At 41.1% G+C, this 15,091-nt stretch overlaps 1 non-coding gene across 1 annotated transcript; it reads right to left on the reverse strand.

Annotated features, from left to right (window-relative positions):
• Positions 1–9,771: 9,771 nt before the first annotated feature.
• Positions 9,772–9,877, reverse strand: LOC140835619 (small nucleolar RNA R71). The gene has a single exon (XR_012118941.1). It is a non-coding gene; the product is annotated as a small nucleolar RNA R71 (small nucleolar RNA).
• Positions 9,878–15,091: the final 5,214 nt, after the last annotated feature.

Consider the following 15,091-nt stretch of genomic DNA (forward strand, 5'->3'; position numbering starts at 1 on the left):
CCGGTTTCAAATCTACAATCCTTGTAATCATAAGAACATATTTCTTTACTTAAATCATAATTCTCCCAACACATATGAATCAAAACATGCTGGAATTTGACAAAACATATACCCTTTTGAAGCCCTTGATACAAGGAGTTCAAAACCGAAATCGAAACTAAATTCGGATGGCTAAATCTTAAAATATCTTACCTCAAACCTCGAAGGAAACTTGAGGAATTCTAATAGATTCTCTCGATTCTCAGTTCTGAAACGATGAAAGGGTGAATCAGCACTAAGTATTTATACCTCAGGCCATGTGTCAACATAAGAACAAAGGTGGATTTCTCGGAAGTATGACCGCGGGTGCGGTAAAGCTAGGAGCGCGGGTGCGCTATGGCTTCGGCAGAATTTTTATTTTTCACAAGTGATGACCGCGGGTGCGGTCATGTAAATACCGCGGGTGCGGTGTGGCTACGAGAATTCACTCATTTTCTGCCCATTGCCCCGCGGGTGCGGTGCTTGCCAGACCGCGGGTGCGGTCTTGCACAGCTAAAATTTCATATTTTCTCGCATCGTTTCGCCCCGTCTGTTCTTGCGTTTCGTATTCAACTATCTACAAGAATCTCAGGCATTACACTCTTAGTCCTAGGCAACCCCAAATTAAAGTCCATAGAAATGTCAATCCAAGTTCTTTTTAAGAATAGGACACAAAAGTGTCCCAAAGTTCTATTGACAACTTCAGTTTGTCCATCCGTTTGAGGATGAAAAGTAGTAGAAAACAACAATTTTGTGCCAAGTTCAGCCCATAAAGTATACCAAAAGTAACTCAAGAATTTAACATCGCGACGAGAAACAATAGTCCTTGGCATGCCGTGCAACCTAACGACTTCTCTATAGAACAAATCTGCAATGTTTGAAGCATCATCTGTTTTATGACAAGCTATAAAATGTGCCATCTTTGAAAATCTATCCACAACAACAAAAATAGAATCCCTCCCCTTCTTAGTCCTAGGCAACCCCAAAATAAAGTCCATAGAAATGTCAAGCAAAGTTCTTTTTAAGAATAGCACGCAAAATTGTTCCCAAAGTTCTATTGACGACTTCAGTTTGTCCATCCGTTTGAGGATGACAAGTAGTAGAAAACAACAATTTTGTGCCAAGTTTAGCCTATAAAGTATTCCAAAAGTAACTCAAGAATTTAACATAGCGACCAGAAACAATAGTCCTAGGCATGCCATGCAACCTAACGACTTCTCTAAAGAACAAATCCGCAATGTTTGAAGCATCATCGGTTTTATGACAAGCAATAAAATGTGCCATCTTAGAGAATCTATCCACAACAACAAAAATAGAATCCCTCCCCTTCTTAGTCCTAGGCAACCCCAAAATAAAGTCCATAGAAATGTCAAGCAAAGTTCATTTTAAGAATAGCACGCAAAATTGTTCCCAAAGTTCTATTGACAACTTCAGTTTGTCCATCCGTTTGAGGATGACAAGTAGTAGAAAACAACAATTTTGTGCCAAGTTTAGCCCATAAAGTCTTCCGAAAGTAACTTAAGAATTTAACATCGCGACCAGAAACAATAGTTCTAGGCATGCCATGCAACCTAGCGACTTCTCTAAAGAACAAATCCGCAATGTTTGAAGCATCATCGGTTTTATGACAAGCTATAAAATGTGCCATCTTAGAGAATCTATCCACAACAATAAAAATAGAATCCCTCCCCTTCTTAGTTCTAGGCAACCCCAAAATAAAGTCCATACAAATGTCAATCAAACTTCTTCTTAAGAATAGCACGCAAAAGTGTTCCCAAAGTTCTATTGACAACTTTAGTTTGTCCATTCGTTTGAGGATGACAAGTATTAGAAATCAACAATTTTGTGCCAAGTTTAGCCCATAAATTCTTCCAAAAGTAAATCAAAAATTTAACATCGCGACCAGAAACAATAGTCCTAGGCATACCATGCAACCTAACGACTTCTCTAAAGAACAAATCCGCAATGTTTGAAGTATCATCGGTTTTATGACAAGCTATAAAATGTGCCATCTTAGAGAATCTATCCACAACAACAAAAACAGAATCCCTCCCCTTCTTAGTCCTAGGCAACCCCAAAATAAAGTCCATAGAAATGTCAATCCAAGTTCTTTTTAAGAATAGCACGCAAAAGTGTTCCCAAAGTTCTATTGACAACTTCAGTTTGTCCATCCGTTTGAGGATGACAAGTAGTAGAAAACAACAATATTGTGCCAAGTTTAGCCCATAAAGTCTTCCAAAAGTAACTCAAGAATTTAACATCGCGACCAGAAACAATAGTCCTAGGCATGCCATGCAACTTAACGACTTCTCTAAAGAACAAATCCGCAATGTTTGAAGCATCATCGGTTTTATGACAAGCTATAAAATGTGCCATATTAGAGAATCTATCCACAACAACAATAATAGAATCCCTCCCCTTCTTAGTCCTAGGCAACCCCAAAATAAAGTCCATAGAAATGTCAATCCAAGTTCTTTTTAAGAATAGCACGCAAAAGTGTTCCCAAAGTTCTATTGACAACTTCATTTTGTCCATCCGTTTGAGGATGACAAGTAGTAGAAAACAACAATTTTGTGCCAAGTTTGGCCCATAAAGTCTTCCAAAAGTAACTCAAGAATTTAACATCGCGACCAGAAACAATAGTCCTGGGCATACCATGCAACCTAACCACTTCTCTAAAGAACAGATCCGCAATGTTTGAAGCATCATCGGTTTTATGACAAGCTATAAAATGTGCCATCTTAGAGAATCTATCCACAAAAACAAAAATAGAATCCCTCCCCTTCTTAGTCCTAGGCAACCCCAAATTAAAGTCCATATAAATGTCAATCCAAGTTCTTTTTAAGAATAGCACGCAAAAGTGTTCCCAAAGTTCTATTGACGACTTCAGTTTGTCCATCCGTTTGAGGATGACAAGTAGTAGAAAACAACAATTTTGTGCCAAGTTTAGCCCATAAAGTATTGCAAAAGTAACTCAAGAATTTAACATAGCGACCAGAAACAATAGTCCTAGGCATGCCATGCAACCTAACGACTTCTCTAAAGAACAAATCCGCAATGTTTGAAGCATCATCGGTTTTATGACAAGCAATAAAATGTGCCATCTTAGAGAATCTATCCACAACAACAAAAATAGAATCCCTCCCCTTCTTAGTCCTAGGCAACCCCAAAATAAAGTCCATAGAAATGTCAATCAAAGTTCTTTTTAAGAATAGCACGCAAAACTGTTCCCAAAGTTCTATTGACAACTTCAGTTTGTCCATCCGTTTGAGGATGACAAGTAGTAGAAAACAACAATTTTGTGCCAAGTTTAGCCCATAAATTCTTCCAAAAGTAACTGAAGAATTTAAATCGCGACCAGAAACAATAGTCCTAGGCATGCCATGCAACCTAACGACTTCTCTAAAGAACAAATACGCAATGTTTGAAGCATCATCTGTTTTATGACAAGCTATAAAATGTGCCATCTTAGAGAATCTATCCACAACAACAAAAATAGAATCCCTCCCCTTCTTAGTCCTAGGCAACCCCAAAATAAAGTCCATAGAAATGTCAATCCAAGTTCTTTTTAAGAATAGCACGCAAAAGTGTTCCCAAAGTTCTATTGACGACTTCAGTTTTCCATCCGTTTGAGGATGACAACTAGTAGAAAACAACAATTTTTTGCCAAGTTTAGCCCATAAAGTATTCCAAAAGTTACTCAAGAATTTAACATAGCGACCAGAAACAATAGTCCTAGGCATGCCATGCAACCTAACGACTTCTCTAAAGAACAAATCCGCAATGTTTGAAGCATCATCGGTTTATGATGTAATGCCCAAGAATTTGATTAACGTAATCTGAAATGATTAACGTAATCTGAGATGATTTATTGATGATGGACGGATGTGAGTATATTTGGACCACTCCGGGACCAAATTGGTTGACACATATGAGTTATGTGATTTTCGGGCAGAATGTCTGGCGCCCGAGCGGTGGCTCTTGACCGCTCGAGCGCCAATGTTAAATCAAAGATGTTTCGGGCAGAAAGCTTGGCACCCGGGCTGTAGTTTTTGACCGCCCGAGCGCCATCGGGTAGTGCAGGGAGGCAGAGCGCTCCGCGCCCGGGCGGCAGATTTTTACCGCCCGAGCGCCGAGCGAGCGCCCGGGCAAGAATTTCTTACCGGCCGAGCGCGATGCGTGTCGCGTGAAGGATGTGCCATTTGCCTTATTGCATGTACGAGATATATATATAAATATATATATATATATCATGAATTCTTTCAGAATTCATAAGAAGGAAACGAAAGGAAATCGAGAAAAAGGTTTCTGAAATAGGGTTGAAAATCCATACTCCTTTTGTGAGAAATCCGTCCGTCAGATTTTGAATCCGACTTCAGTACTGAGTTCCTATCGACGTAGGCTATAACTGGACGTAAGTTTTACTACGTTTTGACATGCTTTGAAATTATGATATTGTCAGAATTGAATGGAACTCATATATGTTGTTCTTGACATATTAGACATCATAGAATCGAAGTCAGATTAAGAAACGGACTGATTATGGAATTGTTATGATTTTCGGAATAGTTTTGGAGTCGACTTGATATAAGAATGTAATTATCATCGGTTATGAGGTGTTAGAATCGATATCTGACTGATATGATATGGCTAGATATATTGAGATTATACTGCTATGATATTGAAACAGAATTTGATTGAATTCTGATTATATCTAGTATTGATTGAATGGTGTATTGATACCGTACCCTCGATATTGTTATTGTCAGACTGAGTATTGACAGGCTTAGGGTTCGAGACTTCGACAGAGCCAGAGTATCAGAAAGAAAGGTATAAATTAATGTTGAGTTGGGATTGCACAACTCGAGGAAGGTTTGACTCGAGTCTCCCTAAATCACATACTTTCGTTTATTGCATTGACATTTTCAATTGATGAAACTTATGATTGTTGTCTATTGATTTATAGCCACTGCATGTAATAACTGCTGATTCACTAGTCATTGATTGGGTTGCTTAGATACTGACTGTATGTATTGATTACTGAGTCGTTGAGTCATAGGCTGATTCGCCTTGTCACCGGCTGATTCGTCTGGTTATTGACTGATTCGTATTATTATAGGCTGATTCGCCTAGTCACCGGCTGATTCGTCTGGTGATTGACTGATTCTCTAAACTTAAGCTGATTCGCTTAAATTACAGGCTGATTCGTCTGGTTATTGGCTGATTCGCCTAATTCTTGACTGATTCGTCAATTCTGCGGCTGATTCGCCCAGACACTGGATATATGAATTATATCGATGTCGTTTAGGGATTGATTCATTCCTATCGACTGAGATTCGTTATAAATACCTATATTCAGACATTGGGATCCCTAGGATAGAGTTGAGTCGAGTCTGAGACGACGCGTCAGTGGAGTCGAGTCTGAGACGATGCGTCGGTTGAGTCGAGTCTGATATGACATGTTGATTTACATTATTTATGCCATTCATGATTATTGAATGTTTGATATGGATTTATGTTTCTGAATTGAGACATGTTAGGAATAATTCTTATATGCTTTCGTATATGCTTTTATATGACTGCATGTTTACATGGTTTATACTGGGATATTTATATCTCACCGGAGTTATCCGGCTGTTGTCTTGTTTTGTATGTGTGCATGACAACAGGTGGGGCTGGATCAGGGTCAAGAAGAGGATGAGAGAAGATTAGATAGCGTGGAGATCCGGGGCTTCGAAGCAACATAGGATTCAGCACTGATATGTAGTTGAACCTAGTTGAATTCTTGTAGATAACGCAAGATTTGTATGTTCATGTTTAATATGTAATTTGAGTAAATTACATTACGTTTCCGCTTTGTATTTTAAAAAAAAAAAAATTTAGACCCTGTTTTATAATTGATTAATTAGTCCCAATGATGTTTAAGAACTTGATTAGCGTCCGGGTCCCCACAACAGGTGGTATCAGAGCTGTAGGTACTAGAACTGTAGATTCTTGTTATTGAGATAGAAGAGGCTAGTGAGCGGGGTAGATTGAATTTTCTTTCCTTGCTTGTGAATGCTAGCATGCGTACTGCTTTATATTATACATGTTACTTGACTTATCTGATTTGATTTGTAATATGTATTATTGGGAACGAATCTGAATTGATTCTCGATCAGCAGTAAGATGATCGGAGGAGAGACTGAATTGAAACAGATGTGCTGGATTGGATTACTAATCCTTTTGAGTTTCAGATATGCCTCCTAGACGAATTCCAGAACAGGGTAGTACATCGAATCCTCCAATGGATGTAACACCGACTCCAATGGAAACCTTGCTGAAGAGGTTTCAGTCATTCAAACCACCCACTCTGAAAGGTACTGAGGCATCAGTCGAGTGTGAGAGTTGGTTAGGTAGCATAGAGTTGTTGTTTGATTCACTGGAGTACAGTGATGAGCGCCGGATTAAATTGATTGGGCACCAGTTGCTTGATGTTGCACAAAGCTCGTGGATTACGATGAAGAGGGCCTTGGAGCAACGTGGTACGATTATTACTTGGGATGTATTTAAAACTGAGTTTTATCAGAGATTTTTCCCAGTATCGTACAGGAAAGACAAGGGGGCGGAGTTTGCCAACTTGAGACAGGGTCAGCTGAACATTGAAGAATATGTGACCAAGTTCTCTACCTTGTTGAAGTTTGCTCCACATGTGTCTGAAAATGACGAAGCCGTTGCTGATCAGTTCATCAATGGCTTGAATCCCGATATTTTTACATTGGTGAACACAGGACGCCCGAATAACTTTGCTGATGCCATGAATAGAGCAAAGGGCGCTGAAGCAGGCCTGATAAGGCAGAGAGGAGCTGAATTTGTTCCTCCAGTGTCGAGACCACAGCAACCACCTTCCAGATTTGAAAGTGGCAGTAGCAGTGGTGGAACGAAAGATTTTTTGAAGGCTAGAGGAAAGCAATTTAAGAAGTCTGGTGGCAGTTCTTCTAGCTCTAGTGGTTCTCAGCAGAGTTATACAGGCGTTTACTGCGGAAATTGTGGAGGGAGACATTCCACTGAACAATGCCAAGGAGTACTTGGTAGTTGCCATGTCTGCAAGCAACAAGGACATTTCGCCAGAGTATGTCCACAGAGGGGTTCCCAAAGATCCCAGGGAACTGAACCATCTGGCCCAGCGGCACAGTGGAGTAGACGATCAGCTGCTGTTCCTTCATTTCAGCCAGCACCATCTCAGTCACAGTAGAGGCCAGGAGGAAGCCAGACAGTTGGCCAGCCTCCTAGACAGCAGGCCAGAGTATTTGCTTTGACCGAGGAGCAGGCTCAGGAAGCACCAGATGATGATATTGCAGGTAACTGATTTGTTTGATTACCCTGTGTATATAGATATGTGGAGGGATACCGGTGCTGCACATATTTTTATTTCTGAAATATTTGCATTGATGCGTGCATTATCTGTTGAGTCCCTATTTACTGTAGTATTTGTTTCTTTTCCTTTGAGGAAAGATCTTCTATCAGTGATTTCTGTTAGATCTTGTATACTACAGTAGGAAGAGAATGAGATCGAGTTAGATCGTGTAGTAGCTTGTGTTGTACTGGTGTTCTATGATTTTGGAACTGCCTTACTAATAGGTGGTGTTTTTACGTGTTTATTGCATTAGTTTTATTTGTGTTTGCCTTGTGCATGCATGCATTTCATTTAAATTTTGTTCATTTTAGAGTAATCGTTTGCGTTTTATCATGTCTCACTTGTATGTGACGAATTTGCAGGAAAAATGGTCGGAAAAACCAAGAAGGAAGCAAAGTGTCGAAGACAAGGAACTTTGGACAGAATAAGCGGCGCTCGAGCGGTAGATTTCTACCGCCCGGGCGCCAAATACGACTAGCAAGGAGAAGAAGCCAGAAAGGTTGGCGCTCGGGCGGTAGAAATATACCGCCCGAGCGCGAGAAGGTGCATCCGAAGACAGAAGCGTTGGCGCTCGAGCGGTATATTTCTACCGCCCGAGCGCGACTGCCGCACAAGTTAGGGAGAATACAGAAAGTGTGGCGCTCGAGCGGCACTTTTCTACCGCCCGAGCGCCGCCTATTTTGGGAAGATTATGGTGCGCGATTTCTTACCTTAATTTTGGAGGGTGGCTGCTATGGAAAGATCTTGGTCGACTTTTGAGCATTATTCAGACATTATTGAAGGAGCACAAGGAGTTTTTGGAGAGCTTTTGCACTTAGATTGAAGATTCGACGGTTTCCGGGCATCGTTCTTCGTAGATTTCGTCACGTCTCGTATTTCTAGTTTATTTTCCGTTGTTTAAATATTGTTTTGCTTATTTTCATTATGAATTCTAGTAGCTAACTTTAATATTTGTTGGGATTAAAGGGGATCCTACCCCAAACTTTCAGTTGGTTAATTTATATTTCGGTTTGTGATTTATTCTTGATTATTCTACGATTTTCATTGTGTCGTTTGAGCGTAGCTAACTTTTACGACAATTTTATATCACGAGTGAGTTCGAGAGAATAACTAGTGATAGGATCGAGTAGTATAATCTGCGGATCTACAATTTGCATAGACATATGAAATTGGATACGTGCCGATAGTCATAGTCCTTAGGGTCGAAAACTAGGGGGTTTCATAAATCGAAATGCGATTCATTCTTGATAAATAATTAAAGACATTTAATTACTTCATTGAGTGAATTAGTTTGGCATAGCTCGAGAGAGTGTGTTCAATTGAATAGGAAATCCTGTCGGAAGCGTAGAACACAATCGAACGAATTAATTAATTAATAAGGGGTAGGTGAACCAGAATTCCCAACAAATTCTTTTATCATTTGAAATTTAATCCATTGATTTAGCATTCATATTTCATCATTTAATCTTTGAGCTTGTTTATTTAAATTTTCCTGAATTTTATTAGTCATAAAACAAACAATCAAATTTCGTCGCTAAAGTTTTAATAACTAAAATAATAATTGTGAAACACAGTCTTCAGTGGAACGATACTCGTACTCACGTACACTATATTATAACTTGACATCGTGCACTTGCGATTTATTTTGAGCATACAAAATCATATTTTTATTGGGGATTTTACTGTGCAAGTTTTGCTCGATCAAGTTTTTGGCGCCGTTGCCGGGGACTGTTAGTCTACAATTTTATTTTTAGTTATTTCCTTTAGCATTATTTCATTTCTCTTGAGATAACACTTCACATTTTCTTACAGATATCCCTTCCAGTGCATGCCAAAGTCACTTGACGTGGAGCTTGAATTCGATTCTGAAATTGAAAGAACCTTCCGCAGAAGGAGACAACAGCAGAGGCTTAAAGAACTTATGGAGAGACACGAGCCAGAACGCGAGGAGGAACAGCGTGAGGAGAGACATATCGAGATGCCACGCCGCATACCAATGCTGGAGTATGCCCAACCTTCTTTGGAGGGTGCACGCCCTAGCATTGTGAGACCTATCGTGCGGGCAAATCACTTAGAAATCAAACCAGCCATTATCCAGATGATTCAGAACACCGTCCAATTTGGAGGAACTGCTGTGGACGATCCAAACACACACATCGCGGATTTTCTTGAGATTTGCGATACTTTTAAATTTAATGGAGTTTCTGATGATGCTGTTAGACTGCGTTTATTTCCTTTCTCTTTGCATGATAAAGCTAAAGCTTGGTTGAATTGTTTACCTGTAGGTTCGATAGCTACATGGGAGGACATGGCGAAGGCGTTTCTCATCAAATACTTTCCTCCGTCGAAGACCATGAAGCTGCGGGCAGACATCACAACATTTGCTCAGTTCGATCAAGAGTCACTATATGAGGCGTGGGAGCGTTTCAAAGATCTATTACGAAGATGCCCACATCACGAGTTGCCACTTGGGTTAGTCGTTCAAACCTTTTATTACGGTTTGCTTACTCCTAACCGTACTATGATAGATGCTGCTGCGTGTGGGAACCTTTTGAGGAAGACTGCGGAAGAAGGATATGAGTTGTTGGAGGAAATGGCTGCTAGCAGCTATCATCCTCAATTTGACAGGAACAACCAGCGGAGAAGTGCCGGAGTTCACCAAGTAACTTATTTTTCTGTTATTACTGCACAACTTGACGCTTTAAACAGGAAAATAGACGGCTTGAACGTGGGTGGCACGGCTATGCGTCTTCAAGAGATATTCTGTGAGAAGTGTGGAGGGGAACACTATGTGAAAGACTGTCAAGATGGAAATCCCTTCTATGTGCAAGATGAGGCACCGGTGAATCAAGTGGGAGTCCAAAACCGCCCAAGGAATGACCCTTACTCGAACACATATAATCCTGGGTGGAGGCAACATCCCAACTTCTCATGGGGCGGTCAAAACAGTCATAATAGGCCGCAAGGAGGACAACAATATGGGAAACAACCGATGTACAGATCCGATCCTCCTAGAGAAGAAAAGTCCAACTTGGAACAAATGATGTCTAAGTTTATCTCATCCACTGAAACTCGACTCCAAAACCAAGATGCATCAATAAAGGGGCTCGAGAATCAAATTGGACAGTTGGCCAAAATGATAGCAAGTAGAGAGCCGGGCACCTTGCCAAGTAATACCGAGACTAATCCAAAAGAGCAAGTGAAGGCCATTGAGTTGAAGAGCGGAAAAGTTTTGGAGCCTAGAGAAAAAGAGAAAAGCCAAGTACCGGATGAACATGCTGCGACGTCTCAAGGTAAGTCATCTAACTCTACACCAGCACTCACTGCACAACCTAAGATTGTTATCCCTCCACCTTTTCCTGCAGCATTAAAAAAGGCAAAACTAGATGCACAATTCGGTAAGTTTTTAGAAGTGTTTAAAAAATTGCATATTAATATTCCTTTTGCCGATGCTTTGATGCAAATGCCTAGTTATGCTAAATTTTTGAAGGACATCTTAGCCAACAAGAGAAAATTGGAGGATCACATGACGGTAAATTTGACCGAAAGTTGCTCTGCTTTGGTGCAAAACAAAATCCCACCGAAACTAAAAGACCCAGGGAGTTTTTCTATCCTTTGCATGATTGGTGATGTAGTTTTTTGTAAAGCATTGTGTGACCTTGGTGCAAGTATTAATCTTATGCCTCTATCTGTTTTCAGGAAACTCGGATTAGGAGAGCCTAAGCCGACGAGGATGTCCTTGCAACTGGCTGACAGGTCTGTCAAGTACCCCCGCGGAGTGATTGAGGATGTGCTAGTAAAAGTGGACAAATTCATTTTTCCTGCCGATTTCGTGGTGCTTGATATGGAGGAGGATGCGGAGATGCCTCTGATTTTGGGTAGACCGTTCCTTGCAACTGGCAAGGCACTGATTGATGTGCAAGATGGGAAGTTGAAACTGAGAGTGGGCGAGGATGAGATTACTTTCGATGTTTTTCATGCACTTAAGCACACACTGCATTCTGATAGTTGTTTTAGAATTGATGCTTTGGACTCTCTTGTGTCTCATTATGTGCAGGATACTTTTAGGGACCCGGTGGAGGCCACTATCACCACTGAATTGGGAGAAGAGGAATTGGATGAAGAGAAAGCTGAAATCGTGGCACACTTGAATGCCAACCTTCCATGGAGAAAGCCGATGAGGATGCGACTGGAGGATCTAGGAGAACGAAGAGATTTGACCCCTCAAAGGTCAAGCATCGAGGAGCCACCCACACTTGAGCTAAAGCCGTTGCCTCCACACCTCAAGTACGTTTACTTAGGTGAGAATACCACATTACCTGTCATTATTTCTGCCGCTTTGACAGATGTGATGGAAGCCAAACTAGTGGAGGTTCTAAAAGCGCACAAGGGCGCATTTGCATGGAAGGTGGCGGATATCAAAGGGATCAATCCCTCAGTCTGCATGCACAAGATATTGATGGAAGACAAGTACTCACCTCTTGTGCAACCTCAGCGAAGATTGAATCCTAAGATGCAAGAGGTAGTGAAAGCTGAGACGATTAAGCTTCTCGATGCAGGTATTATCTATCCTATATCTGATAGTGCATGGGTAAGTCCTGTTCAATGTGTGCCAAAGAAGGGTGGTATTACTGTGATTACAATTGATAAGAATGAACTAATACCCACCAGAACTGTCACGGGATGGCGTGTATGCATTGACTATAGGAAATTGAATGATGCCACCCGAAAAGACCACTTTCCCCTCCCTTTTATTGATCAAATGCTTGAGAGGTTAGCGGGTCATGAGTTTTATTGTTTTCTAGATGGGTATTCTGGGTATAACCAAATCATGATTGCGCCCGAGGACCAAGAGAAAACCACTTTCACTTGTCCTTATGACACTTTTGCTTTTAGAAGAATGCCCTTTGGTTTGTGTAATGCACACGCCACCTTTCAACGTTGCATGACCGCTATATTCCATGATATGATAGAAACTTTTCTTGAAATATTTATGGATGACTTCTCTATTTTCGGACCGTCTTTTGATGACTGTTTGCAGAACTTGCAGGTGGTGTTGATGAGATGCGAGGAAACCAACTTGGTGCTCAATTGGGAAAAGTGCCATTTCATGGTACAAGAGGGCATTGTCCTAGGGCACAAGATTTCGGAGCACGGGATAGAGGTGGACAAGGCGAAAGTGGAAGTCATCAAGAAGTTACCACCTCCGGAGTCCATAAAGGGAGTTAGAAGTTTTCTAGGCCACGCCGGTTTTTATCGGCGTTTCATAAAAGATTTTTCAAAAATTGCAAAACCTCTCTCTTCTTTACTTATGAAAGATGTGCCATTTGATTTCACTTCTGACTGTTTACAGGCATATGAGAATCTGAAGGAGCGCTTGGTGACGGCTCCTGTCTTGGTGGCACCGGATTGGGATCTACCTTTCGAGATAATGTGCGACGCCAGCGACACTGCAGTGGGGGCCGTGCTTGGCCAGCGACAAAACAAGGTATTTCATACAATCTACTATGCAAGTAAGACCTTAGATGAGGCTCAATTAAATTATGCAACCACTGAGAAGGAATTACTAGCCGTAGTGTTTGCACTTGAAAAATTTCATTCATACCTTGTTTTGTCCAAAATAATTGTTTTCACTGATCATTCGGCCCTCAAATATTTACTTGCTAAAAAAGATGCAAAGCCACGCTTACTTCGGTGGATATTATTGTTGCAAGAGTTTGATTTAGAGATCAAGGACAAGAAGGGTGTTGAGAATGTGGTAGCAGATCATTTGTCTAGATTAGAATGTATTTGTAATGATTCTGTTGAGCATGCTATCAATGATTGGTTCCCGGATGAGCAACTATTTGAGGTGAGAAATTGTCCATGGTATGGAAATTTCGCTAACTATCTTGTCACAGGCACACCTCCACCAAACCTATCCTTTCACCAACGAAAGAAATTCTTTTCTGACGTGAAATACTATTTTTGGGAGGAACCGTTCTTGTTCAAAATTTGTGCAGATGCCATGATAAGACGGTGTGTTGTGGAAGAAGAGTTTGATCAAATTCTCAACCATTGCCATGACCGTGAGGTAGGTGGTCACTTCGGACCAACAAGGACGGCATCCAAGGTACTTGAATGTGGCTTTTATTGGCCAACTCTTTTCAAAGATGCTCGTTCTTATGTGCTACACTGTGATAAATGCCAGCGGTCAGGTAACATCTCTAACCGTCATGAAATGCCGTTAAAAAATATCATTGAATGTGAGGTTTTTGATGTGTGGGGAATCGACTTTATGGGACCATTTCCTAGTTCTTTCACGAAAAAATACATCTTGGTGGCGGTTGATTATGTGTCTAAGTGGGTGGAGGCGGAAGCATACGCCACTAATGATGCTCAAGTGGTTCTAAAATTTCTAAAGAAAAATTTTAACCGTTTTGGAACACCACGAGCAATCGTTAGTGATGGTGGCACTCATTTTTGCAACAAACTCTTTGAAAAACTTTTAAGAAAATATGGTGTCACACATAAGATCTCTACCCCTTATCACCCCCAGACGAGTGGTCAAGTGGAAGTGTCAAACCGAGAGATAAATAGAATTCTGGAGAAAGTGGTAGGCGTCAGTAGGAAAGACTGGTCGGTGAGGTTAGATGATGCTCTATGGGCATATAGGACTGCTTTTAAAACACCTATAGGCACTACACCGTATAGGTTGTTATTTGGTAAAGCATGTCATTTACCTGTCGAGTTGGAGCATCGGGCATATTGGGCAACAAAAGCGCTGAACTTTAATTTTACTGATGCAGGTGAACAGCGTTTGCTTCAATTGGACCAGTTGGAGGAGTTCCGCAATTTGGCTTACGATCTTGCACTGTCTTACAAGGAGAAAACCAAAAAGGCTCATGACAAAAGGATCATCGAGAGAGAATTCAAGGAGGGTGAAAGTGTTCTACTCTACAACTCCCGGCTGCGACTTTTTCCCGGAAAGTTGAAATCACGATGGTCTGGTCCATTTGTGATTTCGAAAGTATATCCATCGGGAGCTGTAGAATTGAAAGACGGGAAGGATGGGACATTTACGGTCAATGCCCAACGCCTGAAGCACTACATGGGTGGCACAATTGAGCCACAACTTGGAATCACCCGGTTCCAAGACATGCCGAACTAGACAGACCGACGTCTAGCTCTCGACGATAAATTGAAAACTTACTTTCCTTTCCCTTCTCTTGCATTTAATTTAGTTTTCTTTTTCTTTCACGTCAGCATATTTTGTTTTACTGTTGTTTTATTTATATACAAAAAAAAAAAAATTAAATTATATTTGAAAAAAAACAGAGGGGTTCGCGCTCGAGCGGTAATTTTTTACCGCCCGAGCGCGAACGTCTACCTCGTGAAATTTTTTTCTAGAAAGGTCGGCGCTCGGGCGGTAATTTTCTACCGCCCGAGCGCGAGAGCTTACCTCTGAAATCAAATTCCAGAGAGGTTCGCGCTCGAGCGGTAATTTTCTACCGCTCGAGCGCGAGAGCTTTTAACACCCGAGTCCCTTTTCCCTTCTCTCATTCTGCACGAAATTTCTTCCCCCAAATTCACTCCCCAAATCCCTAACTCCTCTCATCCCTCCTCCTTTTCGATTTTCTTGTGCAGGTACCACCACCTCCACTCAAGCTTTCGGCGGCAAGGCACAATCTCCCTTCG

The sequence above is a fragment of the Primulina eburnea genome, chromosome 6 (assembly GCF_022965805.1).
Source record: "Primulina eburnea isolate SZY01 chromosome 6, ASM2296580v1, whole genome shotgun sequence".
Lineage (NCBI taxonomy): Eukaryota > Viridiplantae > Streptophyta > Magnoliopsida > Lamiales > Gesneriaceae > Primulina > Primulina eburnea.